This window comes from Macaca mulatta, chromosome 3 (assembly GCF_049350105.2).
Source record: "Macaca mulatta isolate MMU2019108-1 chromosome 3, T2T-MMU8v2.0, whole genome shotgun sequence".
In the NCBI taxonomy this organism is placed as follows: domain Eukaryota; kingdom Metazoa; phylum Chordata; class Mammalia; order Primates; family Cercopithecidae; genus Macaca; species Macaca mulatta.
The window spans coordinates 79044231-79061913 of NC_133408.1; positions in this window are offsets into that span (position 1 = coordinate 79044231).

Sequence of the window (17683 nt, forward strand, 5' to 3'; positions counted from 1 at the left end):
ATACTAAGCCATGTATGACAAACCCATAGCCAACATCATACTAAATGGGCAAAAGCTGGAAGCATTCACTTTGAGGACCAGAATACTACAAAATGCCCTGTCTCATCACTCTTATTCTACATAGCAGTGAAAGTCCTAGACAGAGCAATCAGGCAAGAAAAAGAAATAAAAGGCATCCAAGTAGGGAGACAGGTGCTCAAACTATCTCTGTTTGCAGACAATATGATTCTATATATAGCAAACCCCTTAGTCCCTGTCCAAAAGCTCCTCCAGCTGATAAACAACTTAAGCAAAATTTCCAGATACAAAATCAATGTGCAAAAATCAGTAGCATTTTGCCACAACAACAACATCTAAGTTGAGGGCTAAATCAATAATGCAATCCCATTCCCAAAAGCCACAAAAAGAATAAAATACCTAGAAGTACAGCTAACCAGGGAGGTGAAAGATCTTTACAATAAGAATTACAAAACACCACTCAAAGATATCAGAGATTAAATAAACAAATGGAAAGCATTCCATGCTCATGGATAGAAAGAATCAATATCATTAAAATGGCCATACCGTTAAAAGCAATTTACAGATTCAATACCATTTCTATCAAACTACTAATGACATTCTTCAAAGGACTAGAAAAACTCATTCAAGGCCAGGCGCGGTGACTTTCGCCTGTAATCCCAGCACTTTGGGAGGCCGAGGTGGGCAGATCACGAGGTCAGAGCACTGAGACCATCTTGGCCAACATGGTGAAACCCTGTCTCTACTAAAAACACAAAAATTAGCTGGGTGTGGTAGCGCGTGCCTGTAATCCCAGCTACTCAGGGGACTGAGGCAGGAGAATCGCTTGAACCCGGGAGGCAGAGGTTCCAGCGAGCCAAGATCGTGCCACTGCACTCCAGCCTGGCGACAGAGTGAGACTCTGTCTCAAAAAATAAATAAATAAATAAAGTCAGAAGGGCTATTACTGAAAAGTCAAAAAATAACAGGTGCTGGCAAAGCTGTTGAGAAAAAGGAATGCTTATTAACTGGTGGTGGGAGTGTAAATTAGTTCAACCATTGTGGAAAGCAGTTTGTTGATTTCTCAAAAAACTCAAAACAGAATTACCATTTGACTCGGCAATCCTATTATTGGGTATATACCCAAAGGAATATAAATCATTCTAAAATAAAGACACATGCGTACTCATGTTCGTTACTACTAGTCACAATAGCAAAGACATGGATTCAACCTAAATGCTCGTCAACAGTAGACTGTATAAAGAAAATGTGGTACATACACATCATGGAATACTATACAGCAATAAAAAAGAATGAGATCGTGTCCTTTGCAGGAACATGTATGGAGCCTCAGGGCATTATTCTAAGTGAACTAACACAGGAACAGAAAAGAAAATACCACATGTTCCCACCTATAATTAAGAGCTAAACATTGATATCACATGGACACAAAGAAGGAAACAACAGACACTGGGGCCTACTTGACAGTGAATGGTGGGAGGTCAGTGAGAATTGAAAAACTACCTATTAGATACTATGTTTATTACATGGGCGATGAAATAATCTGTATGTCAAACCCCCATGACATACGATTTACCTAAATAACAAACTTGTCCGTGTACCCATGACTCTAATGTAAAAGTTAAAAATAAAAAACTAAACTGAGCATATTTTGTTTATATAATGTTCAAAATCAGGCAAATATATTGAATATTATTTAAGATGCATATAGACAGTGTTATTTTAAAGATCGTAAGATAATATTTTCATCATAAAGGAAACTGATCAGCACAAGTTGGAGAGAAAGTAGTGATTGAACAAGACATACAGATATTTCTGATGTATCTGCATCTTTAACACCATATATCTTTATCAGAGCAGTAGATAGGTGTCTGTTTACTTCATAATTATTAATGAGCTATACATATGGGTTTATGCACTCTTCTATTTGTGTGATATTTGTTATAACAAATACATCAGCACTCAATTTGTAAAATAAAAATCAATAATCTCTTTGATGTGGGAGTTATGATGGCACTATGTAGCCATACGAAAATTTAGGAGAAGTGCATTATTTATTGGATTATTCCCCTTTGCCCACGTTAAATTTGAAGTACATATACCATTTAAATGTATGTTTTGTTAATATTCTACTATCCTATTTCTTAAGGTTTTTAAAATCACACTTACAATCATATGGATTCTTTTTGTGTTTCTTTTACAATGTCATACTTCAACTTTAACAAAATATACTAAATATGATTTAATCAGCAGAAACCTCCATCACCTTTGGGATCTGAATCACCAATAAGCCTCATATCATGGAAAATATGAACCCAGTCTCATATATTATAACTGATATGGTTAGGCTTCATGTGTCCACCCAAATCTCATCTTCATTTCTAATCCCCAGGTGTTGAGGGAGAGACCTGGTGAGGGGTGATTGGATCATGGTGGTGGTTTCCCCTATGCTGTTCTCATGATAGTGAGTTCTCACAAGATCTGGGGGTTTTATAAATGTTTGGAAGTTCCTCCGTCATTCACACATCTCTCTCCTGCCACCTTGTGAAGAAGGTGCCTGCTTCCCCTTCTCCCATGATTGTAAGTTTGCTGAGGCCTCCTCAGCCATGTGGAACTGTGAGTCAATTAAACCTCCTTCCTTTATACGTTACCCAGTCTTGGGAAGTTCTTTATAGAAGTGTGAGAACGAACTAATACAATAACTAAGACCTGCCCTGAAACATTTCCAAACATGCACTCAGACTAATATTTCGTCCGCCTTATACTCTGTGTCTGTGTTACTAAGTCCATTTTCAATCATTTCTCCAGAACGTAGACCACTGCCTAAACCTACAATCTCCAATATTGACCCCTCTTCCCCACCATATTTACTTTCTGTCCTCATAGATAGCCTTCAATTTCACCAGGTAGCTAGCCTTTGGGCAGCAAATCCTTAGCAAAAAGGACTGAGGACACTGCAGAATATGAGTCCTGGGTTTGAGGGAGCAAATTAATAAAAATCTGTAGGTTTCAAATTATGGATTATTTGATTGAAGATGGAAAGGGAAATGTTACAATTTATTTAATATTCTGCTGGTGGTCTGATCTCTGGAATCTTAGCATAGTGAAGACTTAAGGCAAAAAGATTAGTGGGAAATAGGGACGGTCAGAGCAAATCCCTGTGAACTCTCCAATATACAATCATGAGACTTGTCCAGTGTTGTCCAGTATGTGATTACTAAAAAGGCAGTGTGTACAAATATAGACTAATTTAACATTCTTTTCTTCTTCTTGGAAGAGCAAGTCATGGTTAATACAATTGTCTGCTTACTATGATTGCTATATTCTTGTTACCGAGGTTACATTTACATCAGGCAGTAATCTGAAGTCAGGTGCATGTGAGTATCAAAGTATTTGAGTATTAGGAAGGTTTCTTACTGCATTTGACTGTGTCCATGAATGAAATTAATCAACCATGGCTCTAAAGATAAAAAAGTTTAACATGATTTATTACATAGATAATACAAGCAATATTGTTTTTAAGCATATTATTTAAGATTTCATATTTAAATCTTTTGAATAGCAACTGTTTTTGCAAAAAAGGAAAAAATGATAACAGGAATTCAAAGTGATTTGGTTTTTGTTGTTGGTGGTGGTGGCGTTTTGTTTTGTGTTAATGTTTGTCAGCTCCACTATCTGTCTAATGCTTGAGTAGTCAATATTGGCAACTGAATCATCCACCCATCACTTAAAGAGGAAACATCTCATTTGGTTACATTTATTGTCTGATTCACTGAAATAAAAGACCAATTCTAACACAACAGTTAATCCATAATTTGATATAGATACATTAAGAGCCAAAGGACATGAAAGGACCTTACTAAAGTTAACAAAATGCCGCTAGTTTAAATCATCCTAACACTTTAGCATTGGCTATCAGCTGAAGATTTTATTAAATTTGCCTTAAGAGTTACATTTTTATATGGCTAGCTTTATGAAAATTTATGAAAACATAGAATAATTTGGAAGATTAAAGATACAAATTCTATTAATCTTCATATAATCTTCATAATAAAATATGACTATAATAAATACTATATAATATATAATGTATACTCCTATATACTATAAATATAGCACAATATTTATGTGTTAAATAAAATATGCAACATTATGTAAAATACATAATTATGTGTTATATTTTAACCTATGTATCTCGATTCCATTGATGTTACAACATATTTAAGCAACAACAAAGTTAACAAGATAACTTTGTAATTTCTTGCACATTAACAGATGATATGATTAAAATACTATATATATATATATTTTTTAAGAGAAAGACCTACATGGCATCTGCCTGTAATCCCAGCAGTTTGGGAGGCTGAGAAAGGGGGATCCCTTAAGCCCTGGAATTTAAAACCAGCATGGGAAACATAAGGAACCTCCATCTCTACAAAAATGAACATAAAAATATTAGCCCAGCATAGTAGTGTGTGCCTGTGGTCCCAGCTATTCGAGAGGCTGGGCTGAGGTGAGAGAATTGTTTGAGCCTGGGAAGTTGAAGCTTCTGTGAGCTGTGATCATGCCATTGCACTCTAGCCTGGGGGACAGAGTGAGACTCTGTCTCAAAAAAAAAAAAAAAAGCTCATAAAATGTATAAGTTAAGATTTTGTTTTATTTCAGAAATAAATGACCTGGGAACAGAATACTGCAGAATACCGAATTTGCATTTTCAAGAGTCTTTTATTTAAACAATATAATGATAGATTCATGGTACATAAAATATATTGCAACTTTCTTAATCAGTCTACCATTTTTTCTTTATTAGAAAATTGTAAATTGTTTACTGCTCTTTCCATTTTATAGACAACAAGTTCAGAGAAATGACGTGACTTCCTCAAGATTAAACAGCTGATAAATGGCAGAGTTGAGATAAAATTTTTAATATTGATTCATAATAAAATTGATCTCATTATGACCTATATTTGAATGGGATACTTCTTGTAAGTGAAAATCATAGTCATTGTTATGATTTAGAGCTTGCAAAGGAAATTTGGTATGGATAGAAATGTTTAGACCTTGGAGTTACCACTTTAGTTGAATGCATCTTCATTGTGGAAAATTAAATTTTGAAGGTCAGTTCTACAGTATGGCCACCCATTTTACTGAGTGGAGATAAAAACAAACAGACAAACAGACTCCTCAAAGTAAAATAATACCTGGATAGATAGGGAAGGTTATGACAACCAATTTCAAATACAATTTTAAGAATTTCAGTACGAATAGGAGTGTTCCACAATATTTGATCCAGGCAAATACATTCTCTCTTACAGCACTCAATCGAGTATTAAAATTGATTCTAAAAGATTAATACCTACCCTTCTCTACAGAAAAACTCTATTTTTCTCTTTACTCAGACTCCTTCACTCTTGTCACCAAAATGTGTGAGGAAATTCTGCAACTCTGTACGAACAAAACTGGATGTCCCATAATCAATTTAATTCTGACACTATCTACCTGGAGTTATCACAGACCCCACATGTTAAGGGCTCAGTCCCATAAGACTACCTCCAGTTTCAGATCCCAATCATAAGTGATGGCTCCCCGGGTCACCCACAATGTCTGTCTGAATTGCTACCAATCAGAGGTTCCTACAGTCCCCTCCTCAGGTTTGATTATTTGCTAGAATGAGTCAGAGAACACAGGGAAACACTTACTTTTACTGGTTTAGTAGAAAATATATGATTAAAAAGTACAAATGAAGAGATATAGAGGGCAAGGTTTGGGAGGGTCCCAAGAGCAGGGGCTTCTATGCCTGTAAAGCTGACGTGCGCCACCCTCCCACCACGTGGTTGTATTCACCAACCTGGAAGCTCTCTGAACCCTGTACTGCAGGGATTTTTATGGAAGCTTCATCATGTAGCCACATTGTTAATTCAATTTCTAGCTTTTATTTTATTCTAACAGAATGAAGGGAGAGGTTAAAAAGTTCCAAGCTTCTAATTATGATTTGGTCTTTCCAGTAAGCAGCTCCTACTCAGAAGGCCACCAAGAGTCACTTCAGTAGAACAAAAGCTTCCAAAGCATTTAGGAGTTCTGTGTCAAGAACTTGGGTCAAAGACCAAATATTACAATTACAAATATTACAATATTATAAATAAACACATGTTGTTTAGGAAATTACAATAATTTTAGGAGATCTGGGCATAAAATGCAGATGAAAATCAATTATATATTTTTTATTACAATTTTTTATTACTTTTCACCAGACCACAATGTATATGAAAAATTAAATTTTGATATCTTTCATGCACATTAGACCCAGTGGATGAGGTCCTTTACATTACATCTTGCCAGACAAGTTTCACAGCCATGATGGTTTCCTATTGGTATATTTCCAAGACTTCAAAATTTCTGCAGCCCAAATCTTCGAAGACAAGGAAATGAATAAGAACATCAGCTTTGATGGGGCTCTCAATATCTTAACAGTCTTCTTCAGAGACAAATTTGAAGTGTTAGGAACCTCAATTCCTTGGTTTGAATTTATGAGTGTTTTGACAAAACATCATGACATTATTACTATCAAAAAGACAGATCTTCAGTAAATCTGCCATCTTGACATGCACTTTTAGTTACATGAGAACAGGTTCTGGATGTTTTTTTACATTGTTGCTACTGGAAACTTGGTCATGTTTGCCGTGGACCAGAGTACAGAGGAAAAGAACAAGAAAACAATTGGTAATGACAATGACATCTAAAATGACAAGTAAGATATGAAGTACTTGGTGAAGATGAAGCCAAGAGACAGGGTGTTTTCTTCCAACTCAGTTTTTAATACAAAGGGCACAATGGGAGATGGAAACTTCCAAGATCAATGAGGAGGAAAAAACAGAAGATTCTCAAAAAGTGCAACAAAATTATCTCCTGTCTGGGCCAGAACCCAGCTGTCATTGGATCTGTTGCATCAGTAGGAAAAGGTGAATAGTTTCAGTCTTATTCCCAAAGGTGTGCCAGAACTCCACAGTAAGGTTCAGGGTTACCTGCCATTGTGGAGAACTTTGCCCATAGGTGCATCCTGGGTTATCACCTGCAAACAGTCATCTAAGAAAGGCAAGTATGTTCCACACAGCTGACTGCAATCTTGGAACATCACAAATTTTAAGCCACAATAGTTTTATTGGTTAAAATATATTTGAGCTACTATATACATTTCTAGTCATTTTGAATACTTGATTAAGTACATAATAGAAAAAGTGAAACCCACATTTATCAGAAGCAAAATAATTGCAAACCACAATTCACTACCTAAAGAATAAATATTTATTTAAAGCTAGTACCACAAAAATTAAGTATTCTTATAAAAATTTCTAATGACATAGTAATACAAAGAATGAAAAGTAAACTCCCCCACAATGAGGGTTATGTTTAGAGACCAAATGAGGATCAAGGGTGTCTTTTTCAGATGTTAACCCAGTGAAGAACAAATCAATTTAGTTGTATGTTTGGCAGATACCATTTTCTAGCACATGGTAGAAATGGCTTCCTAAAACAGACATGTTAAGGTATCCATGTGTGGGACAGCAGAGGGTGAGAGTGGATGATTATGAACCAAGAATGGAAGAATATTGATTGCTGGAAAGTTAAATATCTGTCCCAACCTTGAAGATGTCATGCTAAGTGAAATAAGCCAGTTACAAAGGACAAACACTGTCAAATTCCAGTGTGTAGTGATGGAGACACCTAGAGTCATCAAAATCACAGAAACTAGAAGAGTGGCTGCTGCAAACTGCAGGGCTGGGGAGGAATCGGGAGTTAGTGTTTAATAGAGACACACTTTTACTTTGGGAAAAAGAAGAAGTTCTGGAGATGGATGGTGGTAATGTGAATATATTTAATACCACTGACCTGTACACTTAAAAATGATTAAAATGATAAATTTTATGTTATGCATATTTTTACTACCATCGCAATAACAACCCCATCTCTGGGTTAAATTTACTAACTCAAAATGACAGATTCAGAAAAGCCTGTTTGGTATTATCATCATCTATCCTTCCTCAAATAGGCCCGAAATCAAGTTTCTATGAAGACTTTCTGCACACCTAACACACTGCTTTTTACCTAAAGCAGTTACTCATATATAGTTTTATTCTTAAGTGACAGAAATTAGCTCATCAGAGAAAAAAACTTAAAATCTTTATATTGTACATTGGTTTAATTTCCTCTCTTCTGTTCAATATCCTGTAAGTGAGTGCCAATACTGTACTCTTGCTATTGAGAGCTTGTTAGCAATCTGATACTCTGCTACTTTTAGAGAAGTAGGAACAGATCCTCATTACATGGAAAAGAGGGCAAAAGGATTCATATAAATAATACTAGCAGAAGAATAAAACTAAAAATGTTTTTGGGCTTGAGAACACATCATTTGCGAAAGCAATTAGAATAAATAACTTTAAAGTAGCAATTATGATGCCACCTACTTCACATGATTATAAGAACTTTAAGAAGAGTAAGAAGCCAAACTAGGTGACAACTTCCATACTGCTGCCAGCAATATGGAGGACACACATCATGCTTTCTCATGTAGCTGTTCCCCTTCCCACTCATTATGCAACCAATGGATATACATTTGAGATAGTGTAGAAAATGCTGCAAACACGGCCCACTGCCTGACATACGCATGCTTTATTGTTTACTATAAGGAGACACAGGACATTGTAATACACTTTCTGTCCTTAGAAATCTTCTTTTAAAACTCTTCTTTCTCTTGCTTTCACTGAGCCTGTGCTATATCCACTCCAAATGGATAAGTGTGGGTTTTTAACCTGCTAAACAAATGAAAGATGACTAATGTTTTAGGAATCTCTTTTATCTTTAAAGTTTGTTTCATAGTCTTGGAGCAGGTTCTTAATATTATTGAGAAGAGGGGATAATCAGGCAGCGTTCTGTCTTTGTACTAAATGGGAATGTTGGTCATGGAAATGCTATGTAAGCCCCTTGAGTTCCACAGCTGACTGTGAGCTCAGACTGAGTTGTGAGTTTGAAAACACAGCACCCACAGATCACTTACGCTAATCCACAAAGTTCTGCAAGAGGACTTCTAACTGGCTTTTTTTTCCCTTTGCTCCAGAGACCAAAATCTGTGCTGATTTGTTCTAGTTCTGATATCCAAATATAGCACCATACAGGGGTCCTTTAACAGGATTTGATGAAAACCCTGAGGTATGTTGAGAACGCAGTGTGCTTCATCAACACACACCAGCCACCCATGGCAAGAGATCCACAGTATAGACTGTATTACGATAGTCTCCAGTTTCTGCTGTCATGATGGTAGTGGAATTACATAATATTTAATGAACTTCCTCTCTTTAAGTTACATTGGACAAAGAAGGTGACTTCCAAAGATAATGTTGATGGAGACTATTCAGGATAGAGATGACTTACTGCAGTCACTATAGAGGATTTCAGAAATAAGAAAGCTTTCCATAGAAACAAATCACAGTTTAAAGGCATCCTAGGATTGACTAAACCAAGTTACTCCAGAGGATAGGACACAGGTCAGACTAACAAAGACTACTGCTTTGGCTCTGCCACCCTGGGGTTTTCAGTAGTCCTAGAGAGGCAATTAAATACTGAGGCTAATGGAAGTATTTTGGAGTCCAGGCAGACAAGAATAAGTCCCAGAACTGCCACTTACAGACTGAACTCAAGTGAGTTTACAGCTGTGAAACTTACTTTCATTTATGATGGAAGGATGACATCTAATCACAAATGTTTGTTCTGCAGGATCATTGTGCAATACATGAAAAGTTGCATATGGGAGTGCCTGCTACATGTTACTTCTCTATTAAAGTTATCTTAAATAATAATAGTATAGTATCTTATAATATCTAGTTCTAACCTACAAATAATGAAATGAGAATTCTCATTAGCACACTTAGAGATTTTCCAACCCCCTCAAAGTCAATTGACATCAATAATTTGCCTAGTGATGTTGACTTTACCTCCTTATTTGTCATAGGTGGTGCTATATTCTTTGTTCAGGGCATCCCAGAAATACTAAAATCCCTTTCATTTTTTCATAATTTCCCTGCTTCATGTCTCATTCAGACTTTCTCCTATCCTTCCCTCTGTGCCTAACACTTCACCTGCCACCTCTTAATTACCCATCTCTTGTTCATCCTTTACAGTTCAACCTAAATAACATTTTGTGAGGGGCCTTCTTTTAATACCTAAATTAACTGAATGCCTTTGTAAACCTATCATTGCTCTTTTACTTCCTGTGATTTTCATGGTGACCTTCTCCGTTGGATTGCAGGTTTTGTTGCAGGAAGTGACCCAGCCTTATTCTCTCCTGCATCTCCAGCACCTGCCTCATGCCCATACCTAACATGCACCTCATAAAGGTGCTGGATGTAAGTGAACTGCTGGCTCACGTTGAGGTTCCACTGGTTTTGGCACCACTCATTATTCAGAGACTTACTCAAATTTTGCCCTCCCTAGAAATTCTCTCTGACTTCCTGGAGCAAATATCTGTGCTCCCTCTTTTGTGGCCCTGTAATACTGGGTACACCTTTCCTGCCAAAAAACTAATTACCTTTTTATCATGCTCGCTGGACTGGGGCACCTGGAGGGCATGCACTTATTTCTGCACTGGAGTGAGAAAGCTAGAAAGAACTTAAAGTATAATGAACCAATTAAATTTTCTCAGAAAACAAAAGGAAAAGTGGGAGAAATATGCTGAGAATACTAGGTCCAAGGAAGAAGCTCCGTATTAATCTCACATTTCGGAAAATGGAAAGAAGTAAACCAAACAAAACATGAATACAGGAGTTATTATAAAATGGGAACACCTGGAGACACAAGTGGTGTTTGCAAAGGGAGTCAAGAGAATAAAATCTGTGGGGTAAAGGCCCTTTGGGAATTCTAGTTCCTGCCTTACGGTAAGGTCTTCACTGACATTTATGTACTTTTCTTTGGGAAGAGTAGATTGAGGTCCGATCTACTCTTGATGTTTGTTAATGTCTTGGCATTGAAGAGTTAGGTGTTTATTCCAATTTTTCCCAAGGAAAGTGCCAAAACCCCAGGAAGGACATTTTGAATCCCATACTGGGCATCCCAGTTGTCCAAAACTGAACATATGATACGCCTCCCCATTCTCTATTTCTATACCTGCCTCCCTTTTCCTTACGGGCATTATAATCTTACTGTCACCTAGGAATTCCTGTTGTCTGTTTATTCTGACCAGAACTGTGTGTCATAACTCAATTTAAGAATTTTGTCCTTCCTGGGGAGTTAGAACAAAAATCCCTAAAAAGCATATAAATAAATAAAAACATAAAAGAACGCAGTAAATGGAAAGACAGGGATAGAGAGAGAAGGGAAGAAAGAAGGAAAGAAAGAAAGAAAGAAAGAAAGAAAGAAAGAAAGAAAGAAAGAAAGAAAGAAAGAAAGAAAGAAAGAAAGAAAGAAAGAAAAGCCATGTTTATGTGGCTCACACATGTAGCATATTGTGAAACAGGAGCGTTGGTATCCTATGCCTCCTTGACTTTCTTAGAAGAATTTCTAGGCATTCTAGAACATATCTGAAGAAGTTTAACAAACAGTGGTACTTATAATAATTGGGCTTGATTCTTTGCATTACTCTTAAAATTCCTTACCCCCATTCCATATCAATTGACTCTATGGAAAAGACACTGAATTTTCTAAGATGCTTAATATATAATGCATGGTGTAGCATCAAAACGATAATAACAGTAATCTGTGAAACCTTTTAAAACATACTTTGCAGGAACTTATATTTAATGTAATAGCTTTTAAGTTGCCCTGTTGTTAAGAAAATGATACATTTAAAACTATAAAAATCCCAAAAGAAAACCTAGGAAACACTCTTCCAGACATTGGCCTAGACAAAGAATTTCTGACCAAAACCTCAAAAACAAATGCAACAAAAACAGAAATTGACAATTTGGACTTAATTAAACTAAAGAACTTCTGCACAACAAAAGAAACCGTCAACAGAATAAACAGACAACCTATAAAATGCGAGAAAATATTTGCAAGCTGTATCTGACAACAGACTAATATCCAGAATCTATAAGGAACTTAAATAAATCAACAAGAAAAAAACTCCTATTAAAAAGTGGACAAAGGACACAAACAGACATTAATCATTAGAGAAATCCAAATCAAAACTGACAGTGAGATACCATCTCATACCAGTTCGAATGGCTATTTTCTTCTTTTCTTTTTTTTTTTTGAGACAGAGTCTTGCTCTGTCACCCAGACTGGAGTGCAGTGGCGTGATCTCGGCTCACCGCAAGCTCCGCCTCCTGGGTTCACACCAAAAATTGCTATTTTTAAAAAGCCTAAAAATGACATATTAGCTAGGCTGTGGAGAAAAGGGAACACTGATACAATGTTGATGGATAAATTAGTGCAGCCCCTATGGAAAGCAGTATGGAGATTTCTCGAAGAACTGGAAATAGAACAACCATTTGATCCTGCAATCCTGCTATTCAAAGGAAATGAGTATCTACTCAGAGGAAAAGTAATCATTCTACCAAAAACACACCTGCATTTGTATATTTATCACAGCATTATTTACCATAGCCAAGACATGGAGTCAGTCTAGGTGCCCATCAGTGGTGGATTGGATAAAGAAAATGTGATACATATATACCATAGAATACTATGCCGCCATAAGGAAAAATGAAATCGTGTTCTTTGTAGCTACATGGATGTAACTGGAGGCCATTATTATAAGTGAATTAATGCAGAAACAGAAAATCAAATAGGGCATGTTCTCACTAATACAGGCTGTCTTCAAGCTCACTAAATATTTCTTTTCCTATATCAGTTCTGCCATTCAGGCTGTGATGGATTTTTGTCAATTGAATTTTTTCAGCTTCAGAATTTCTGCTCGATTTTTAAAAATGATTTCAATCTCTATTAAATTTCCTGATAGGATTCTGAATTTCTTCTCTGTGTTATGTTGAAGTTCACTGGACTTCCTCAAACCAGTTCTTTTGAATTCTCTGCCAGAAAGATCACATATCTCTGTCCCTCTGGGATTGATCAGCAGTGCCTGCCTTAGTTTGTTTGGTGAGGTCATATTTTCCTGGATGTTCTTGATGCTCATGGATGTTTGTTGATGTCTTGACATTGAAGAGTTAGGTATTTATTCCAATTTTTGCAGTCTGGGCTTGTTTGTACCTATCCTTCCTGAGAAGGATTTCCAGGTATTCAAAGGGTATTGAGTGTTGTGATTGAAATATTTGGTCACTGTAACAGTATCCGCACTAGGGAATGCCCCAACACCAGTAATGCTGCAATTCTTGTAGACTCTTAGATGTATCACCTTTGTGGGCTTGGATAAGATCCAGGTAAATTCCCTGGATTACCAGGCAGAGTCTGTTGTTCTCTTCCCTCACTTTGCACCCAAAAGACAGTCTCTCTGTCTTCATCTAGGCTGCTTGGAGTTGGGGAAGGGGTGACACAAGCACCTCTGTGGCCACCAGACATTTATTTTTGCACCTATTTTTAGTGAAAATTCACATAATAATCCTGCAGAAAGGCCGCTTGCATATTTAACATAATATAGCTTAGAAGTTTTAAAATTTAGTAGAAGTAACACAAGATTTGGTATTAGAAGACTCAGATCTGAATCTCTTCTTGTACATGCTGTGTCAGCACCATGGACTTAGAGGTATTAGAGCCCCTGTTTCCTCATCATTGAGCTTCAGAAAGGAGGGACTCCTGTGTTCACTGTTCTGAGCACTCACACTGTGGAGTAACGGTGGAGTAAAGCCGGGTGTCTTTCATACACGCACACATTCAGGTTTTTAGGTATCTTCCCTGACGGTGCCTACAACAGCACATCCTTGCTCACCTTAGTCCAAGGATCTGATTAAAATAAAAACTGTGTTGTCTCAACAAATAGGGACTTGGTGATGTGTCCTTCCAATGTAGTGTAACTAAACCTTATTATTGAATATTTAATTTTGGAACATCTATTTGATTATTTTTCAAATTCGCTTGATACTTCTGAATAGGTTTTCTTGTCGTTTTTGACACGTAATACTCTCTCATTTAAGAAGTGTGATGAAACTATTTATAATGTGTAGTGAATCAGTGTCAGGCCATTTACATGCTTGTAGCCTGTATTGATATGATTTTACCCTGATTTGTTCTTTCGACTCTTTGGTACTGGGAATTGTTTCCTCTTCTGTGTCATATTTCTTTTTTTTTTCACATTTCTTGGGTTTTTACCTACGGGAATCTTTCAATGTCTTGCTTTCTTTAAGAGTTATTTTTCTGTATACCTAACACCTTGGCTTAATGCCAACTTGGGAATATTTTTATCTACATTTTTGCTTGACATTGTTGTGGACAAAGCATAAAGTATGAATTTTGATGTTAAGCACGGGTACAAAAAGTCATATTTCTAGAGATTTTTATGGGATAACTTCTTCCCTCTCCACCAGGAGTGAAGCCTGAGAAAGGCAATTCCTACACTATAGCTCTTTATGAAGCAAAGGTCTCCTCCACGTTCATATGTTTAGCCTATTGCCTTTTAAAGGTCTAAGATCTGCATAATTTTCATTCTAGTTTCACAATTTTCTCAAACATCGTCTCCTGTGAACCAAGTTTAATTCTTAGAGGCTCCAGGTCATCTATGTTCAGCTTAGCAGATACTGGCTGGCTTCAGCGCTCACATACTTTCAGGACCTGTGCAGGATCACTGACTTTGACATTTAAGAACATTCCTTATGCTCCTACTTGCCCAGAAAATTTTGAAATTTATTTTATTCACTATTTCTAATGCTTTATGCTGGAGCATATTCAGGATACCTGACTCATCGTATAGTTAGGAACAGCCATTCAAAAGTTTTCTAATGTGAAGATATCCTTGCTTTACTGGAATGAAGCTTACTGGGTTATGACAGTTATTTATTTTCTTTCCTATCCTTAACTCTCCCCTCCCTCCCTCCCTCCCTCCCTCCCTCCCTCCCTTCCTTCCTTCCTTCCTTCCTTCCTTCCTTCCTTCCTTCCTTCCTTCCGTCCTTCCTTCCTTCCTTCTTTCCTTCCTTCCTTCCTAATTCTTCCTTTTCCTTCCTCTCCCTCTCTCTTCATTTTCTTCTTTCATTCTAACTTCATTTAAAAACATTATTTGGTTAGTTTCTCAACAGAAAAAAATATTTCTTCATAATTGTGTTTGTCTTTATTGTAAAATTATGCTATCAGTGATGCTATTCTCACAAAATTGCCTAGATATTAAGCAGATGTTTAATATCTTCCTTCTCCTCCCCCAGAACAGTTTTATAAATGATATATATTACTTTTTCTTGAAGTTTCAGTAAAAAGTACATGTAAAACTGCATAGACCTAACGTTTTGAGTGGGTAAACTTTTATCTACCTGATTTACTTACTCTAATGACTTTGAATATATTCATGTTTTCTATTTTTTGTTTTCCTCTTTAGAGTTAGGTTTGATAAATTTTATGTTTTAGGAATTCATCTATTGCAACTTAAAACATATTGAACATTATAAGATTTTTTATAAAAATACCTTGAGAGTTTTAAATATTTAATTTGACTGAGGTTATAGCTCTTTTAAATTTACCATGACTTATTTATGCTTTTCTCTTTTTTCCAATCATGATCGTGCTAGAAAATGGCTTATTTTATGCCCTTCATTTTTGTTGGATTTCAGTCTCTAGGTCTCTGTCTCTATGTATCTCTCTGATGAATTAGTTTCGTAAAATCTCCTCATTTTTTCCTTCATTTAATATTGTTTGTTTTATGTTTTTCTTTTTAATTTTTCAATTTGGACTTTCATCTTCTTCATTCCTAGTATTATCTAAGATGCAAAATACATATGAATGATGTAAATTTTAAGTGACTTAGCTTTATCTTACAAGTTTTGACTTATTGGCATAAAGTTGTTCATAATATTCTGGTAGTTCCTCTAATATTGTAGAATCTGTAGTGATTTTACATCTCTAACTCCTGAGTTTAGTACCCTGCATGATCTCTTTTTTCCTTGTCAGGATCATTATTTCCCAATATTTAGTCATGACTCTTTCTGAATGTTCTGACTAATGGCCTTTAAATGGTGAGTTGATTAAATCACAGGCAGTATCCTGATATGGGCAGTAATACCTGTCCTATAAGAGTATCAGGCACAGTAACTTCTAACCTTTTCAACTATCTGTGTGATTTCTTCCTGTGCATATACTGATCAGTCCTCACCTGAACACTGAGGGAGACTTCAAGACACATCTCCAGAGTTCTCTTCTTTTGCTGGTCTTTCTGGTACTCAGCTCTATGAACTGTAGTTGCCTTATTTTCCCTGAACTCTCACTTGTGTCTTCTCAACTCTAAGGATCTACATGCTCTTCTTGGGCTCCCTCTCCCTGCACCATAGCCTGGAAAGCAGTAGGACAGCTTTAGAACTCATCTTGTTTGTTTCTTGTCTCTCAGGGATCCTAGTTCTTTGCTTCCCTATGTCTTGTGTCTTGGAAACTTTTATTTATATATTTTGTCAATACTTAGTATAAACTTATAGCAAACAAGACAGTGTGAAATTTGTTTAAAGATAAATAAATAGATCAGTGGAACAGAATAGAGGTTTCAGAATTAGACCCATGCATATATAAGCAATTGAATCTTGACAAAGTTTCAAAGCCAATTTAGTGGGAAAAGAATGAACTTTACCACAAGTATTGCTGGAACAATTAGATTTTCATGAGGAGAAACAAACAAGATAAAGATGAAGATAGAAGAAGAGAAGAAGAAGAAAAGGACAGAAGAGGAGAATAAACTGGATCCATACTTCTTGCCAAATTAAAAATTTAACTCAAAATGGATTATAGGCTTAAATGTAAAACCTAAAACTACAACAGTTCTAAAATAATACACAGGGGAAACACTTTGTGACCTTGCATTAGGCAAACATTTCTTAGATACAACACCAAAATCATGATCCATTAAAAATAAATTTATGAACAATTTTATCAAAATTATAATTTCTTTTTGAAAGACAGTTAAGAAAATGTAAATATAAATCACACACAGCAAGACAATATTTTCCAATCACATATCTAATAAAGAACTTGTATCTAGAATAAATAATTAACTCTCAAAATTCAATTACAAATTAGAAAAGTGTTTGAAGATACTTTAGCAAAGTTGATTCAAGGACAATTAAGTACGTGAAAGATATTCAACATCATCAGTCATTAGGAAAATGCAAATTAAAAACAGAGTGAGAAATTACCGCACAACTGTTAGAATTGCCAAAATTTAAAAAGACTGATGATACCAAGTGTTCATGAGGATATGGAAGCCCTTCAAAATTTGAGGGATGGCAAATTGGGCATGGCTTATTCTAATATTGTAACCTCGTGTTTAACACCAGGCCAGTAGAGCAAAGATGACCAGAGCTAATATACAGTGATCATACCCATATATTTATAGATGCATTTGTACAAACACACATATATGTAGACACATACACATATATAAAACGTCTGAGTTCACTGACTTGCTATTCAAGGGAAAATACAACAGTGAAGAAATTCACTGGGTAATTAACTACACAGGGAACTCAGTGTTTTTAATGCTACAAAGCAGAGATTTCATGAGTATGTTACGTATCAAGAGCTAGTACTCTTATAG